Source organism: Protopterus annectens, chromosome 1.part1 (assembly GCF_019279795.1).
Source record: "Protopterus annectens isolate FY-2018-M chromosome 1.part1, PAN1.0, whole genome shotgun sequence".
Taxonomy (NCBI): domain Eukaryota; kingdom Metazoa; phylum Chordata; order Ceratodontiformes; family Protopteridae; genus Protopterus; species Protopterus annectens.
Genome location: NC_056726.1, coordinates 1,665,998,075 through 1,666,015,145, shown reverse-complemented (window position 1 = coordinate 1,666,015,145; position 17,071 = coordinate 1,665,998,075).

Genomic DNA, 17,071 nt, shown 5'->3' with positions numbered 1-17,071 from the left:
TCATGCGTTCCAGCCCCAAAACCTGGACCACACCACAAAAGGAGGGGGTGTATCCATATTCATCAAGGATATCCACACCTCCAGGTTGGTGGCAATGCACAAAGCATCGGAAATCATCCAGGTGCAATTAACCATAGGCAAAACTGCTCTACAATTTGTAGCATGCTACAGGCCACCCTCTCAAACTCAGGAACCCACACAGCCTTCCTGAAGACACTGGAGGGTATAAGTGTATCTCCAAACACCATTATATTGGGTGACTTCAACTACCCGAATATAGACTGGGAACATTACTCAAGCCCCAACTTTCTAGCCCAAAGGTTCCTGGAGTTCATAAATTCAAATGCCATGGAACAACTAGTCACCATTCCCACAAGAGGAGAAAATATACTAGATCTCATCATCACAAACATGGGGACAAAATGCTCCACATCGGAAGTATATCCCTCATTGGTGAGATCAGATCACAAACTTATCTCACTGGAAATCCACATCCCGCCCCCATCCCAAACAAAAAAGACCACAGTGAAGAACTTCTCTAAAGCAAACTTCACACTACTCAAGACTGGTGTGGTATCATTCAAGGCCCCCGAGCCAGTGGAAACCACAACCCAAGCTGCGGAAGCCCTTACAAATGCCTTCTACAAACACCTCCAGGACTGCATGGATCAGGCAATCCCTAATAAAACCAAGACTCTTTCCACCAAGGGCAAACGTCCAGTCTGGTGGACCCCAGCCATAAACAAACTTTACAATAAGAGGAGAAAGCTGTTACATGATAGAGCAAAATCCATAAAAGAGAAGACACCCTTGATCATTATTAGTAAAAAAATACGAGCACTCATAAAATCATCCAAGGCCAAATTTGAGAGAAAAATTGCAATAGATTCAAAAGACAATGATAAGGCCTTCTTCAGCTATGTTAGAAACCTGGGTGGAAACTCCCAGATATGTGCAGAATTAGTCCAAAATGATACAAAAATCACTGAATCCACAGACATTGCCAACATACTGGCAGACAGGTTCAGTGCAAACTTCACCCCCCTCTCCCCCCGAAAGGAGAGAGAACTATCCCAGCGGAGTGTAGCCTCCCAGACATCTGTAATGTGCAGGTGAAAGCTGCTCTCTAAAGCTAAAAACACAGCATCAATGGGACCGGATGGTGTCCCCGGCTGTGTGCTACACAAACTCAACGAGGAACTAAACCCGCATATAAGGCAGCTGTTTAATCTTAGCCTTACCACAGGATACGTGCCCAAGGAGTGGCGTACGGCAACTGTGGTCCCACTCCACAAAGGCGGTACCTCTACGGACCCTGGAAATTACTGCCCCATAAGCTTAACAAGCCTTGTCTGCAAAGCTATGGAGAGGATCATAATGGAACTCATAAACAAAGACATAGGGGACTTGCAGACATTAGACCCGACCCAGTTTGGCTTTGTCAAGGGCAGATCATGCCTTTTGAACTTGGTCGACTTCTTCAAAACAGTCACCAAGGCCATTGATGAGGGAAAAGCAGTCCATACAGCCTACCTTGACCTTGCAAAAGCTTTCGACACAATACTGCACTCGGGTATTATAGAGAAACTTACCAGCTTAAATGTAAACCCATATGTCACAAGATGGGTTGCAAACTGGCTAAAGGACAGAACCCACAGGGTTAGAGTTGCTGGCACCATGTCAGACTCCAAGCCGGTCACAAGTGGGGTCCTACAGGGCTCAGTCCTTGGCCCCCTGTTGTTCGGCATCTACTTCACAGAAGTACAGGCAAACATAGGAGGACTATGGCTGACAAAGTTTGCAGATGACTGCAAACTGGGCGCCATAGTGGAAAGTACATTGGACACAGATATCCTTCAGAGGGGTCTCACGGAAACTGATAACTGGTGCCAGAGCCATGGCCTGAAGTTAAATGCCAAAAAATGTATAGTCATACCCTTCGGGAAAAACAAGGTAACCCTAAGCTACCATATAGGTGGCAATCCATTAAGCACAGAAGAGGTTATCAGGGACCTGGGGACCCAGGTTGACAGTGGCCTTTCTTTTGACACTCACATTGCTAAAGTGGTTAGAAAGACCTTCTACATTGCCCACCTGATCATGAAGGGATTCACATCCAGATCAAGTGAGGTCATTGTCCCCCTGTACTCTTCACTTATCAGACCAATGATCGAGTACAATGCCCCATTCGGGATGTATCTCACGCGACACCTGCAGCAATTGGAGAGACCCCAAAAGTTCGTCACCAAAAGGATAAAGGGACTCCAAAATCTGTCATATGCTGCCAGACTGAAGAAACTCCAGCTCTATTCAGTCACATACCACCTGCTCAGAGGTGACCTGTGCCTGACATACAAGGCCATGTCCAACCCGGAATTAATGGACATGCTCCACCTCAAAAATCCAAATCTACCAGATCCACTAGAGCAAGCGACTTAAACCTTAGCACGGATATAAATAGGACATGCTGGAGGGATAGATTTGTCACCCAGAGACTTCCTATGCTGTGGAATAAAATCCCAGTCCATGTGAGGCAGAGCACCTCGCTGGCTCTGTTCAAGATAAATCTTGACCGGTGGATGGGAGATCATAGGTTTACCCCGGGAATCATCTCTGTGTCACTGCTGGACAGAGGCACAACAAACTAATGGGCACAGTATTTTTTAACATAAGGGGTGGCGTAAGCCACACAACTGTGGGCTAGGCTTATAAATGCCTTAGGGCAGATTGCCTAGTATAAACCTATGAACCTATGAACCTATCTAACTTCATGGTCTGCATGAGGTGGAAATTATTGAGTGCTACATGGGGAACAGAGTCACAATACAGGAATCCTGCAACCTCTGTCATCCTCAGCTGACAGCAAGGGTAAGCCAGGGGGAACCAATACCTGTGGAAACTAAGGTATGTGTAGCCCTTAGAATATCAGTCCTTCCAGAGACCAAGAGGATAAAATATTTATTAGACGCAGACCGGTTCCAGCAAACCCTTCCTCAGTGGGATATATGACAAAAACCCATATAAACATACCATTTAAATAGAACAAACCCTCCAATGAAAAGTCAGCCTCACATATAAAGTCATTTCCTATAGCAATTATTAATATGTTTACCTAGAAAGTAAATAGATAATAATAAATGCCATCATCTGTAGATTATAAATCACAAATTTTATAAATTTTATAAATGATCATTGAGCCCTGGTTTTATAATCCAATATTTCTCATTTTTATTTAGAATTGAATGCCAACCCTGTCTATTACTTCTATTGCCATGAATCCTATCTATAATCATAAAGTAAAACTGGGCAGTACAATGAACAGTACAATGTCTATATAGTGCATTAGTCAACCTTTTATTACGTATATCACTCCGATGCTCAGAAATACGAAGACTCAAGGGACTTGATGTCTGCCCTATGTAGAAGGCCGAACAGATGCATGTCACTAAGTATATTACCCAGTCCGTTCCACAGCTCCCAAAAAATCTGGTATCAAAAACCTGACTGGTGTTCTTACTAGTGAATTGTTTGGACTTAAATATATACTGACACGAGGAACAATGGCCACAGGGAAAGGTGCAAAGCAATCTATCCCCAGTAATAGTAATTTGGTGATATATTGCACCCCCTGTGCTAGTACAATTGAAATGGGAAAAATGTGATCCCAATATTTTTCTCCTTTTATATGAAAACTGACAATTAGAACCAAGGGCATGATGCAACTCATCATTATTCATAAGTATATTCCAATGTTTAGAAATAACCTTCTGAATCAGATTGATATTGCACCCATAAGTGTAATCCTCTGTTGTGGAACAGATTCTTTTTATACGTAAGAACTGGTACTTGGGGATGTTATGGATGGGATGGCTTGGATGCATGCTGTTTGCAAAAAGCAAGTTATTATACTGAGGATATTTGAGATACACCTGAATTCTGAGTTTGTTATCAGAATTTCTAATAACCGTCACATCAAGAAAATTGATTTGATGGTAATCTGAATTTAATGTAAACTCTATTCCCCATTTATTATCGTTCAAATACTGAACAAATTCCAATAAATATTGCCTATCAGCTTGCCACACCAACTGGCAATCATCCAAGTACCTCCTCCAAATATCCATTTTGTTCATATAAATATTGTGAGTAGGGTATCATATATCAACTGTTACTCAAGATATGCCATGAACAGGTCCACATAAATTGGTGCAAAAGATGCACCCATTGCAGTACCCTGAGTTTGCCAAAAACATTCACCCTGGAAATAGAACACATTCTTACTGAGTACTTGCTCCACCATGCATATTAATAATGTATTGACAGCGGCTGGATACAAATTGGATCGATCCAACCAGTAATGTAAGGCCTGGAGCCCAGCCCACTGGGGAATGTAAGTGTATAAAGCCTTTACGTCAAGGGTACATAGAAGCCAATCAGGCTCCAATTGGGTATCTGATAATATTTTAAGAAATTGTATTGTATCCTGTATTCTAGCATAAATCAAATTCAGTAGGGGCTTCAGGTATTGGGTCAGAAATTCAGTCAAAGAACCTCTACCAGAAACTATTGGTCTACCCCAGGGTTTTATAAAGTCTGACTATATGCCTCATATGAATAAGCACATTTCTATACTCCAACAGGTGGTGCTCAGAGATATTCACTTTGGATTGGGTCAATATACTCCACTTGGTCACAACCTCACGGTTGGGGAATGACAGGCCCTACAGGAACTAAAGGACAATAAAAATATTGTAATATTACCAGCTGATAAGGGAGGGGGTGTAGTCATCATGAATATGGATTATTATCTGGGGGTGGGAAATGGAAAATTGTCCAACCCTCAACTTTAAATCTGTATGCCTATTGACCCCACACCCAATTTCAAAAGGGAAACTGATTCTTTCCTAAATAAGGCTGTCGATGAAGGTATTATTTCAGATTCTGTGAGATTACATTTGACTGTTTCAGATCCACAGAAACAGATACATACTTATTACCAAAAATACACAAATCCTTGACAAAACCCCCCCGAGTAGACTAATAGTTTCTGGTAGAGGTTCTTTGATCGAACCTCTTTCTGTATTTCTGAACCAATACCTGAAGCCCCTACTGAATTTGATTCATGCTAAAATACAGGATATGACACAATTTCTTAAAATATTATCAGATACCCAATTGGAGCCTGATTGCCTTCTATGTACCCTTGACATAAAGGCTTTATACACTAACATTCCCCACTGCACTGGGCTCCAGGCCTTACATTACTGGTTGGATTGAGCCAATTTGTATCCAGCCAGTTTCAATACATTATTAATATGCATGGCAGAGCATGTACTCAGTAAGAATGTGTTCTACCTCCAGGGTGAATGTTTCTGGCAAACTCAGGGTACTGCAAAGGGTGCATCTTTTGCACCCATTTATGCAGACGTCTTCATGGCATATCTTGAGGAACAGTTGATATACGACCCTGCTCACAATATTTATGTGAACGAACTGGATATTTGGAGGAAGTACTTGGATGATTGCTGGTTGGTGTGGCGAGCTGATAGGCAATATTTATTGGAATTCATTCAGTATTTGAACGATAATAAATGGGGAATAAAGTTTACATTAAATTCAGATTACCATCAAATCAGTTTTCTTGATGTGACAGTTATTAGAAATTCTGATAACACTCAGAACTCAGGTATATCACAAGTATCCCCAGTATAATAACTTGCTTTTTGCCACCAGCATGCATCCAAGCCATACCATCCGTAACATCCCCAAGTCCCAGTTCTTACGTATAAAAATAATCTGTTCCACAATGGAGGATTACACTACATCTCAACAAGACCTTATTAACAGATTTAGAGCTAGAGAGTATAAACAACAGGCTATCATAGCTGCTAGCAATTGGGCCTCAGGTTTGGACAGGATGTATTTATTATAACACAAGGATAAAACACGGAGGGTGGAATCCGATAATATTAAATTTGTAACCACTTATGGGTGCAATATCAATCTGATTCAAAAGGTTATTTCTAAACATTGGAATATACTTATGGCTAATGATGAGTTGCATCATGCTCTTGGTTCTAATTGTCAGTTTTCATATAAAAGAAGAAAAACACTGGGATCACATTTTTCCCATTTCAAATGTACTAGCACAGGGGGTGCAATATATCATCAAATTACTATTACTGGGGATAGATTGCTGGGCACCTTTCCCTGTGGCCATTGTTCCTCGTGTCAGTATATATTTAAGTCCAAACAATTCACTAGTGAGAACACCAGTCAGGTTTTTGATACCAGACTTTTTGGGAACTGTGGAACGGACTGGGTAATATACTTAGTGACATGCATCTGTTCGGCCTTCTACATAGGGCAGACATCACGTCCCTTGAGCCTTCGTATGTCTGAGCATCAGAGTTATATACGTAATAAAAGGTTGACTAATGCACTATGTAGACATTGTACTGTTCATTGTACTGCCCAGTTTTACTTTATGATTATAGATAGGATTCATGGCAATAGAAGTAATAGACAGGGTTGGCATTCAATTCTAAATAAAAAAGAGAAATATTGGATTATAAATCTGGGGGGAGGGGTCTTTTCTCACCAAGGTTCAATGATCATTTATAAAATTTTATAAAATTTGTGATTTATAATCTACAAGATGATGGCATTTATTATTATCTGTTTATGTTCTAGGTAAATATATTAATAAATTATATAGGAAATGACTTAATATGTGAGGCTAACTTTTCATTGAAGGGCTTGTACTATTTAAATGGTATGTTTATATGGATTTTTGTCATATATCCCACTGAGGAAGGCAGGTTTGCCGAAATTTGTCTGGGACTAATAAATATTTTACATTATTTCTGTTTTGTTGTGCTTACTACATCTTGGTACTGGCCGCTTGTATACTGGATTCTAGTTTGGTTTGGCCCTGCATCAGCCGTATGTGCAGACATTTTTACTGCAACACAGGCATGCACAATATGCTCTTGCCAAGAGTCAATGGATAGCACACATGCTCACCACCTGGAAGGGATTTACAACTTTCATCATATGCACATACATACAGTAAAATTGATGCTCGCAAATGCTCACAACCTTTACTTACCCAGGTAATGCCTGTGTACTGCTAGCATCACAGAGAGACAGCCCTGAATTAAAACACTTTCAACTTCTGGACTACCAAGATAGGTGTTGAACCTGGAATAGGAAAATAAGTAGCTAAGAACACAAATGAATGGCATATCCTTGCATACCATTACTTGCTAATGAACCTAAGTAGAAGGTGGGTGAGTTTTACAGCAATGACATCAATATGTGACAGGACTGACTGATGTCAATAGATGTGTGCCCTTTATCAACTAACAGGCCTCATGCTTCAAAGATACACACAATATAAAAATGTGTAAGAAAGCAGTACAGTTTTCAAAAGACCATCGTATATATATATATATATATATATATATATATATATATATATATATATATATATATATATATTGTAAGCACTCAGTCAGCCATGCAACCTATGCATCTGACAAAAGTCTTATGTATTCCTGAATCCAAAAGGTAGAATCAAGACGATGGCATGGTTGTCATCATTTGCATAGTGTGTTGTATGTTGGAGTGGGGGATAGGAGGCCAAGGCTAACACAAAAGGTAAGGGAGTGTGTGTGAGTAAGAAAGGCAGGCAGGCAGAAATTTAGACAAATTATCAAATGACCAGTGAGACACAATGAGCTGCAAGACTCACAACCGCCCCATGTAACTGTTATGTGCCTGTATGGGCACTCAAGGTGAAATGTGTGTGTGAGTGTTTCCAAGAACACAGCCAAGTTCTGTGCTAGCTCTATATTCTGGCATGTCCGACAGACATGAGCTGTACATGGAAGAGGGCATAGTTCATCACTGTCATCCCACCTGCAAGAACTTGCTCTTCCAGGAGCTGCACTGGCTTGTCCATTACCAACATCAGATGTGCTGCTGCTATCTGAACATGACTAATGTCTGCTGGAGAAGCTCTCCTCATGAGTACACCCAGGACTAAGACCTCATGAGCAGTGGAAGTAGTGTCACTGTGGGAGTATGATGAAGCATGGCCACATTGGCCAACATCAGGCGATGATGCTGACCAACATCCATGTGGATGCTCTGCCCCTCCCATCAGACATTCCATCACAGTCACTGCCTGTTCCATCATTGTCATTCACTCGCTCTACTGAAATGGCCACATGACAGAGGCAGTCAAGCATGTTAGCCTGTGCCACATCACAACCCTAAGCATGTCCTTAGATGCCCAAGTGGAATGTGCCTGTGCCTCTGATGGCCCTAAACATATGTTGAGTGGCATATAATGAATGACACACCAGCATCAGGTGGTGGGTGGACAGCAGGTTTCCTCCAATCACCCCATAACAACCTTCCTTCAATGCACATTGCCCACACTTTGGTTATGGCCAGAGTCAACCGGCATTGAAGCCAGAGGAACCATGCACTGATCAAGAGTCTCACCCTCCACCTGTCCAATATCTGAGGGCTCAGTGGAATATGTATGTATGTGCAGGCCTACTGATTGTGTCTAATGGAGATGCTGGCGATGGCTGTATGTCAACTTCTGTGTCAGATTCAACCTCTGCACCCACCTGACTGTGCCTCAGTCCAGCCACCATCATCATCAGTGTCTGTGGATCCACTGAGATCAGGTTGCACAGGGACTGCACTCCCACTCTTATGATCACCTGTGATAAAAAGGATAAAACACAGAAATATTTTAATGCCTGCACTGCCTTAGTGCAGTATATGCTAAAAAACTAACAGTGCTGATACTATTACAGAAAGTACAGCAATAAACACAGTAAGACTCAGATCAAAATCACAAACTACAATATTTCTTTCAATTTCACAGCACTACTGATATAAAGGTATTTGGACTTCCATCTGCAGAAGATATACTGTACTGTATCTGTATTACAGACAGTCCTGGCAGAATTTAAGTACGAGGTAAAGGCAACATCATCACAATTAACAGTAACATAGGGGGTAATATATTTACCCATGTATATGTGCATTAATGGTACTGTGAACAAGAACGTGGCTGACAACTCCAATGTAAGCTTATAACTGTAGCAATCTTCAGTACTTCCCCTTCAAAACAAGACATGTTAATACCAAATTAACTTGTTTATTTTAGTTGTTTAACTATGCAACAGTATTCAAGTGTTGAGATATTAAAGCTTACCTGGAAGTTTCTCCTGGGACATGCTTGGTGTATCAAAAAGTGTTCCATCCACATTCAGGACGTGCTGTACTGCACTCTCCTGAAAGCTGTCTGGATCTCTCAGATTGACCAGGAACTCTTCTTAGGGGGTTAGTGGTGGTTCCCTAGCAAGCCTTATGCTGGTAACCATTTGGTCATGGACCACTGCAGCTGCTCACTACCTTGCAGATGTTATAATTTTAGTGGTCTTGTGGTGCACTTGTTCATATGTTCTGCCATGGCCACCCACAGCATTGACATCTTGAACAATATGCTGCCATATTAGCATGTTATAAGCCATATCTCCCTGTCCCCTTTCCAGGAGAAAAGCACCATGTTACCAAAACCCATTGATTATGACTTGATTTTTGGTATCATTGAAGGGGGAGGTATCCCTACATTGACAAGTAATGACATACTTGTATGTGTCCTAAAAGACAACAGAAATATAATACACATAAGTGTCACATAACTACAAAATAACTTTTTCCAGATAAAACAGAAAAGGTAGCCAGTCAGTATTACCCAGAGATATGAAATACTAACAGCAGGCAGGATGCAAAACAAGGAGAGTAACAAGAGCTTAATATCTTTATTTGTAACATGACAGTAACTCACCTTTGCTTGCACCAAAACAATAATCTATGTTTCTATGTACCATAACAGTAACTCAGCCTTGTTCCCCTCAACAGAACAGTTGTACCCTTGTATTTGCCATAAGAGTAACTCACATTTGCCCCCCCCCCCAAAAAAAAAGAACAGTGTATGCTTGACTGTGACATCAAACCTGGACTTCAGTTATAGACAAATACATATCATATCACATTATTCCCAGTTAATATCATCATGCATTTTTAGGCCAATGATATAGTGTGGCTAACAGACAGCATATCTCAAAGTACTGGGCAGAGATAACTGATGAATGAGCAAGAAACACAAAAAGGTAAGATAGAGCTTTAAATATGCAAGTGATAATCATAACAGTTTGTGTGATCACTAAGTGCACTATGTTGAAAAATAATAATAAATGTGAAAATAGTTCATTGGCTTGATATCAGTGTACATTCTGTTGTAGCTGGTTGTGTGAAGAATGATGTCAGTTTGTTGGTGCAAAGCTGTTTGCATGGCAAAGAAGGATAAGGCACCCATCCTGTTTTCTGAAGGTGCATTGGAGTGAGAGTTGAAATCCAGACCTATATAGACATATCTCGTGTGTACTAACACCTTCTACTGTGTATATGTCATAGATTGCTTTTACTCATTTCAAATATTTCTCCATTTGTATTTCCTTTATTTTCTTCTGTAATAAATAATACTAAATCCTGACAGAGAAAACACAATTTGCCAAAAAATGGAGGCGGTTGGATGTTAATAAAACAGTATGTGAATTGTGCATTGCTTACTTGCATTTCCAAACCTGACAGACCTACATGTAACACTTCATAAGTCTAACCTGATATACCCACCTGATGTAAGCAATCACAGTTGCCATCAGCCTAACCTAACACACCCACCTGATGTAAGCAATCACAGTTTCCATCCCAACAACACAAACATCAAGGGAGTGCTTACACAATGTGAACATCTTTACATGGATCCAACTTTTTGGGATTCAGCAATTCTAATGAGTTCAGACCTCATTTGTATTGTCAGCATTTTGACAGCTCTGAATTACATAAAACGACTACTGTGAAGCTAGGGAAACTTAATGGGAGATGGATGTTGAACATAGAATGGATATTACATTTTTTCCTATTTTGAGCCTTTGCTCTAGCATACCACTACATTGAAAAGATTTTTGCAAAATGTCCAGATTTTGTTTCATATTTGTGGTTTGTTCTTCATAAACATGTTTTTTTGATAAATCACTGGGATGATCAAAGGATTAAAGTCCTGAAATAATTACCCTGACATTAGAGTTTCAGAATTCATAACCTTCAGAACATGCATTCTAACACAAATCCTGTTGCAACTTTCAAAGTTAATAAGAGCAATATTTAAAATGTGTCCATATTTCTTGTGCTGAGGCTGAGGGTTATCATGTAAGAGGTAGAGCTGTACACAAAGCTACTGACTGCTGCTGCAAACCTCTTGTTCTATCAATTTTCTAAGTTTGTAAGAACAATATTTAAAAACTGACAATATCTCTGGTTCTTTCACACAATTATTTATGGCCTTTTCCAGATGCCTTGCTCTAAGAGGTTGAAAGGTCTGCATGACTTACAATGTGTACTGTTCATTGGGGGTGTGGCAGCAAAGCTGAATTCTGAAAAAAACAAGTGTTCTATCGATTTTCTAAGTTTGTAAGAGCAATATTTTGAAAGTATCCTTATTTCTGGTCCTTCCTCCACCCCATTATTGAAGGCTTTGTCCAGATTTTTTGCTCTAAGAGGTTGAGAGAGCTACATGGTTTCCAATGTGTACTGTTCATTGGGGGTGTGGCAGCAAAGCTGCATTCTGAAAAATACATTATGTTCTCTCATTTTTCTAAATTTTTAACAGCCATATCTTAAAAGTGTCCCTATTTCTGGCCCTTTTCTCACTCTGTTATTGATGGATTTGGAACCCTAAGAGATTGAGAGGAGTATCCTGAAGTGCAGTTCTGTGCATGCCTCTCAACTGTCCAGATAGATTTTTGCCTCATATTTTTAGTCTGTTCTTCATACAATCTGTGATTTTCTAGCAAATAACTGGGATGATCTGAGGAGTGAAGTCAATAAATAATGACATGCGTTTGGGTTTCAGACTTTAAATCATTTGAAAAATGCATGATAACACAAACCCTGTTCTAGCAACTTTCTATGTATATTTGAGCAATATTTACAATTTGTCCCTATTTTTGTGCTTTTAACCCACATTTTATCAGGCTTTTCCAGGAATTTTATCACTAAGAAGTTGACAGGCATGGTTCCATGACTGTACTCGAAACGTTTTTGACTACAGACGGAACAGCAGCATGGAGCCTACACGGTTGCTTCCTATCATGTTGAATCACTCCAGCCTCTTTCCCTGCTACATCTGCATGCTATTTGGCTGCTTATACAGCAGATTAGCATGCCATGATGTTTAACTTTGTCTGGGGGGGGTGGGTGCCTCTTACATGGGCCTTACTGAATTTAAATATTCCTGCACCCATGTCCGCATCACAGTAAAAATCACCATGTAAGCTGTATTGAATACCCAGTAATGTGTTAACTAATACTATTGAGAATGACTGTTTACTTTACATGAATAAGAAATAATTATTGTTCCATTTTAAAGGATGTCGGTAAGACAAAATAGTGAAAATTAAAAAGCAGAAAGTAAAGAAGCTCAAGAGAGACAGAAAATATTATTCTACCAGGCAGGCTTAGAGGGCACCCAAATATAGGGTTTCCAAAGCTCAAACCTCAGGTGATAATTATGATGGTTCTGACACTTTTAGGAACAGGGATCCTGCTACTGTGAGCTCTAATTACGATTTTAGGTCTATAAAATCAGAAGTTGTAAATAACACCTATGAAGTACCCTATAGGAGTGATGACCTTTTGGAGTTACCCCTTTTGAGGTGGTCCAGCTGGTTAAAAGACGTTAGGAATACCAACCATAAGGACATGGGACCAAACGGGGAAGGATTTGGGTATCCCCGGGGGAAAGGCAGGAAGGAAGAGGAAGGGTAATTTAGCCACCCACTACCAACTGACATCATTACTACAGTTGGAGTTATATGTTCTATAGGCCAGTTTAAAATTTTTAATTACAGTGACCTACAACTTGACCTTAACCATTCGTCTATTTTCTGTAAGGGGTTTACATTTCTGCTAGCTTCACTTACTTTAATTAAGTGATGTTCTGATTGAATTGTAGTTATTTCTAAGGAAAATTAACTTAGAACTTATTTTGGGAGATTTTGTGGATAACCAGATGCCTGGCTTATTCAGTCATCCTATGCACCCTATGCTAGTTGATCTTGAAGCATTGGTGGAACAAGAGATTAGACAGTATGTTAATAAAATAAGTATATGGAAGGTTTCTAATCTCAGTCAAGATGAAAGGAGAATTTTATCTGGCATATGTAAAAACAAAGATGGCGTAGACATCATGGAATATTGAATATATGTTGCAAAAATGTTTGAGTTGTTGAGTGATGGTAGGAGATATGTTAAAGTTTCAAGGAATGAAGTATGAATGGCTCACAGAAACATCAGTATGGTATTCGATGACAACCTACTATATGGTATAATAGACAAACAGTTACATGATTTACTTACAGTCTCAAAACCCATTATTCCTGCCATATTTGGAATTCCTAACACCCACAAGAATTTTCTGGATCCCTCACTTAGACCCATTGTGGCAACATCAGGTTACAAAACCCACCCCCTAGCTTGTTTTGCAAACAGAAAGCTTAACCCCTTTTTAAATCCTGCAACCATGTGCTAGTAGATTCTTTGGACATTTTAACAGCTATTCTAGGGTTAGTTTAAATGAAGTAAACTGCGCTTACAGTAAGGTTAAAGAAACTTTGAATGATTTGTTTTTAGAGAATAGAATTGATATTGACATATACCATTATTTAAGTAGGCCAGCACCAGTAACACCTGTTTTATTTGGGTCTCCTAAAATCCACAAGAACCTTATAAATCCAACTTTTAGACCAATAGTGGATGGAAGGAGATCCCTCACATACGCATGTGCCAAATTGGTAGATAATAAACTGAAGCCCATTATTAATAACAAGCCACAGATTTGTGGTTTCAACCACAAATGCATTGGCAAAACACATATTAGAATATCCCCTACACAGATTTCAATACATAGTTATAGATCAAATAGGCAAGAATATTAGAGGTGAGCCCGAGGAATTAAAGTTGGACGAGAGAGAGTTAATCTGACAGATTAAACATATGCACATATTCCACCAGGGTTTAATGAATATTGCTCTAAGTGGATTTTAAAACGAAAAGCCTTAAAAAGATAACGTTAGTTTAGACTCTCAGTTTGATGAAATGATGGATTTATGTATTTTTATATGTACATTCATATATTTTATGTGTCTAATTCATAAATGCTTATATATATTTGTTACTAAAATATTTTTTTTAATAATTGAACTTTGAGGCAGAATTAAGTGTTTTGTACAGTTGTCAGAATACATACAAGACTTTAAGTCAATTCAGCTTTATAAATATGACAAAAGATACATCTGTCTTTTTAAAACTTAATTTAGTTTTAATTGATTATCAGCTTAATTGATGACAGTATATAAAGCATGGAATCTGGGGTTTATATTGTCTGAAGAAGTTCATCCATTGTTTGAACGAAAGCGCTAACAATAAACCGGCTTGGATTTCCCAGCTCGTTGCCTTTATTTTTGGTTTTAAAGTCTTAATTTTAAACTCATGGCCTACCCCACTGTTTCTCCTAAGCCAAAACTCAAGTACCCCATTCCCCTTACTGACTACCCTCACCTTTTCCATCTTGTCTTTGCTCTTTTGGTTTCTGGTGACATCCATCCTAATCCTGGTCCCTCTCCTCTCTCCACTATCCCTCGACCTTCATCTGCTGTCCCCCCAAAAACATCCTGAAATATCTCCAGCCTCAAACATCTCTCTGCCTCTGCAATGAACATCCAAAGCCTAAACAGCAAAATGTCTGAACTTCATGCATGGTTGGCCCAACATTAACCTCACATCCTGGCCTTATCGGAAACCTGGCTAAAACCGCATATCAATTCCTCTGAATTTCTGCCACCTTAATACAATATCTATAGGTCTGATAGGACACCCAAAAAAATGTGGTGGGGTGGCTATCTTGTACTCTGTCTTACTGATGCTAACACCTATAGACATTACCCTGTCTAGTTTCTCCCCTGATGAACTACTGCTCCTAGACTGCCACATCAATAACTATAGGAAGTTTGCTATTGCCTCTATCTATATCCCCCCAGCTAAAAACATCCATATCCTTGAATATATACTCTCCTGGATAAATGACTCCATCCTCTATGAAACCATCATTCTTGGAGATGTTAATATAGATTGGAACTCCTTTATTGGACACTCACCCCAACATTTCATTAACCTGTATGGATTCTCATAACTGATCACTACCCCTACCCACTACAGTAAAAATACTACTGGTTCCACAATTGACTGGATCTTGACCAACTCTCCTAATAACTATCCTAATAACTACTGTAACACTTCTACCCTCCCTGACTCTATTAGTGACCATTCTCAGGCACTGCCCTCATCTCTCTAAGCCCCATCTCTACAGAGATTGTAGGAAACTAACTAACTTTTCCCCTGAAACCTTTAACTATAGACTCTCTGCCTTCATCTGGTCTTTCCTAAAAACCCTCCCTCTCAATGATGCTGTTACTAAATTCAACCACATTTTCCATGATGTTCTAAACTCTCTTGGCACAACTTGCAAAATCAGAACCAAATCTAATTTTGCACCCTGGCTCTCCAAAGCTGCTCATGCTTTGATGCATGAAAGAGATGCTCTATGGAAAAAAATGGCAAACCACTAAAACTCCCACCGTTCTTCAAGGTTATAAGCAACTCATAAATCATGTAAAAAATGTATTATTATGGATAAATGCCAATATTTCACTAAACTTCAAAGCTGTCACCCAAATGACCACAAAAAACTATGGATTACTATCAACTCCCTGCTCCACACTGGATCACCTACCATCCCTATCCCTTTCCCCTATCACGCTCCCTCTGAAACTGTACACTTACTCAACAAACACTTCATAGACAGCATCTCTAAACTCCTACCCTCTGGTAACTCTGCTCATCCTAACCCTTATGTGTCACCCTCACCTCCCCCTAAACCTCTGTGCTCCCCTGTCTCTCAGCCATTTTCCTTACGACCTGTTTCTACTAAATACATCAAAACCCTGCTTCTTAAACTAAAATCATGCTCTCCCTCCACTGATAAACTCCCCCCTTAATTTCTGAAACTGCTGCTGACTCTGTTGCATACTCTGTATCTATCTTAATCAACTATTCCATTCAGGAATCTACTGTACCAGAAATATGGAAATCCTTCTATACCACTCCTCTGCACAAAGGTGGCAACTCTGTTGAACCCTTTAACTATAGACCAATCGCTATTCTCTCACCGCTCTCTAAGATCCTTGAAAAATGTATACATACACAACTACTGTCCTATCTCATTCACAAATATCTTCTCCCCTCCTCGCAACATGGTTTCCGCCCTAAACACAGTACCTCAACTGCCTTATTATCCTTTACTCAAAAAATTGCAGAAACTAAGGACAACAACCTCATCGTCTCCTGTCTATTCTTTGATCTCTCTAAAGCCTTCGACACTGTGTCTCATCCCATCCTTCTTAACAAACTCTCTGACCTAAACCTCTCTTCTTCTACTCTTGGCTGGTTCCAGTCCTACCTTACTGGCAGAAAACAAGATGTTAGATAGCAGCAGGCTTTCTCACCCTTCCTTGCTATTCAAACAGAAGTACCTCATGGCTCCATACTTGGACTGCTCCTTTTCAACATTTTTACCAACAACCTACATTCATCCTGCAGTCTCTCATCTGTAATACAATATGCAGATGATTATACTCTCTTATCTATCTCCAATACAATCTCTGAACTACAGACACTAACACAAAGTTCCTTTATCTCTGTTGAAAAATGGCTGAGAAACAATGAACTAATCCTTAACCCTAAGAAAACTCAACTCCTTCTCTTCCTACCTCAGACACTCTCTCACCTTAAATCCAACATTTCTGTTTCCTCCCTAGATGGCATCACTATCACCCCTGCCTCACACACGAAACTCCTTGGGGTA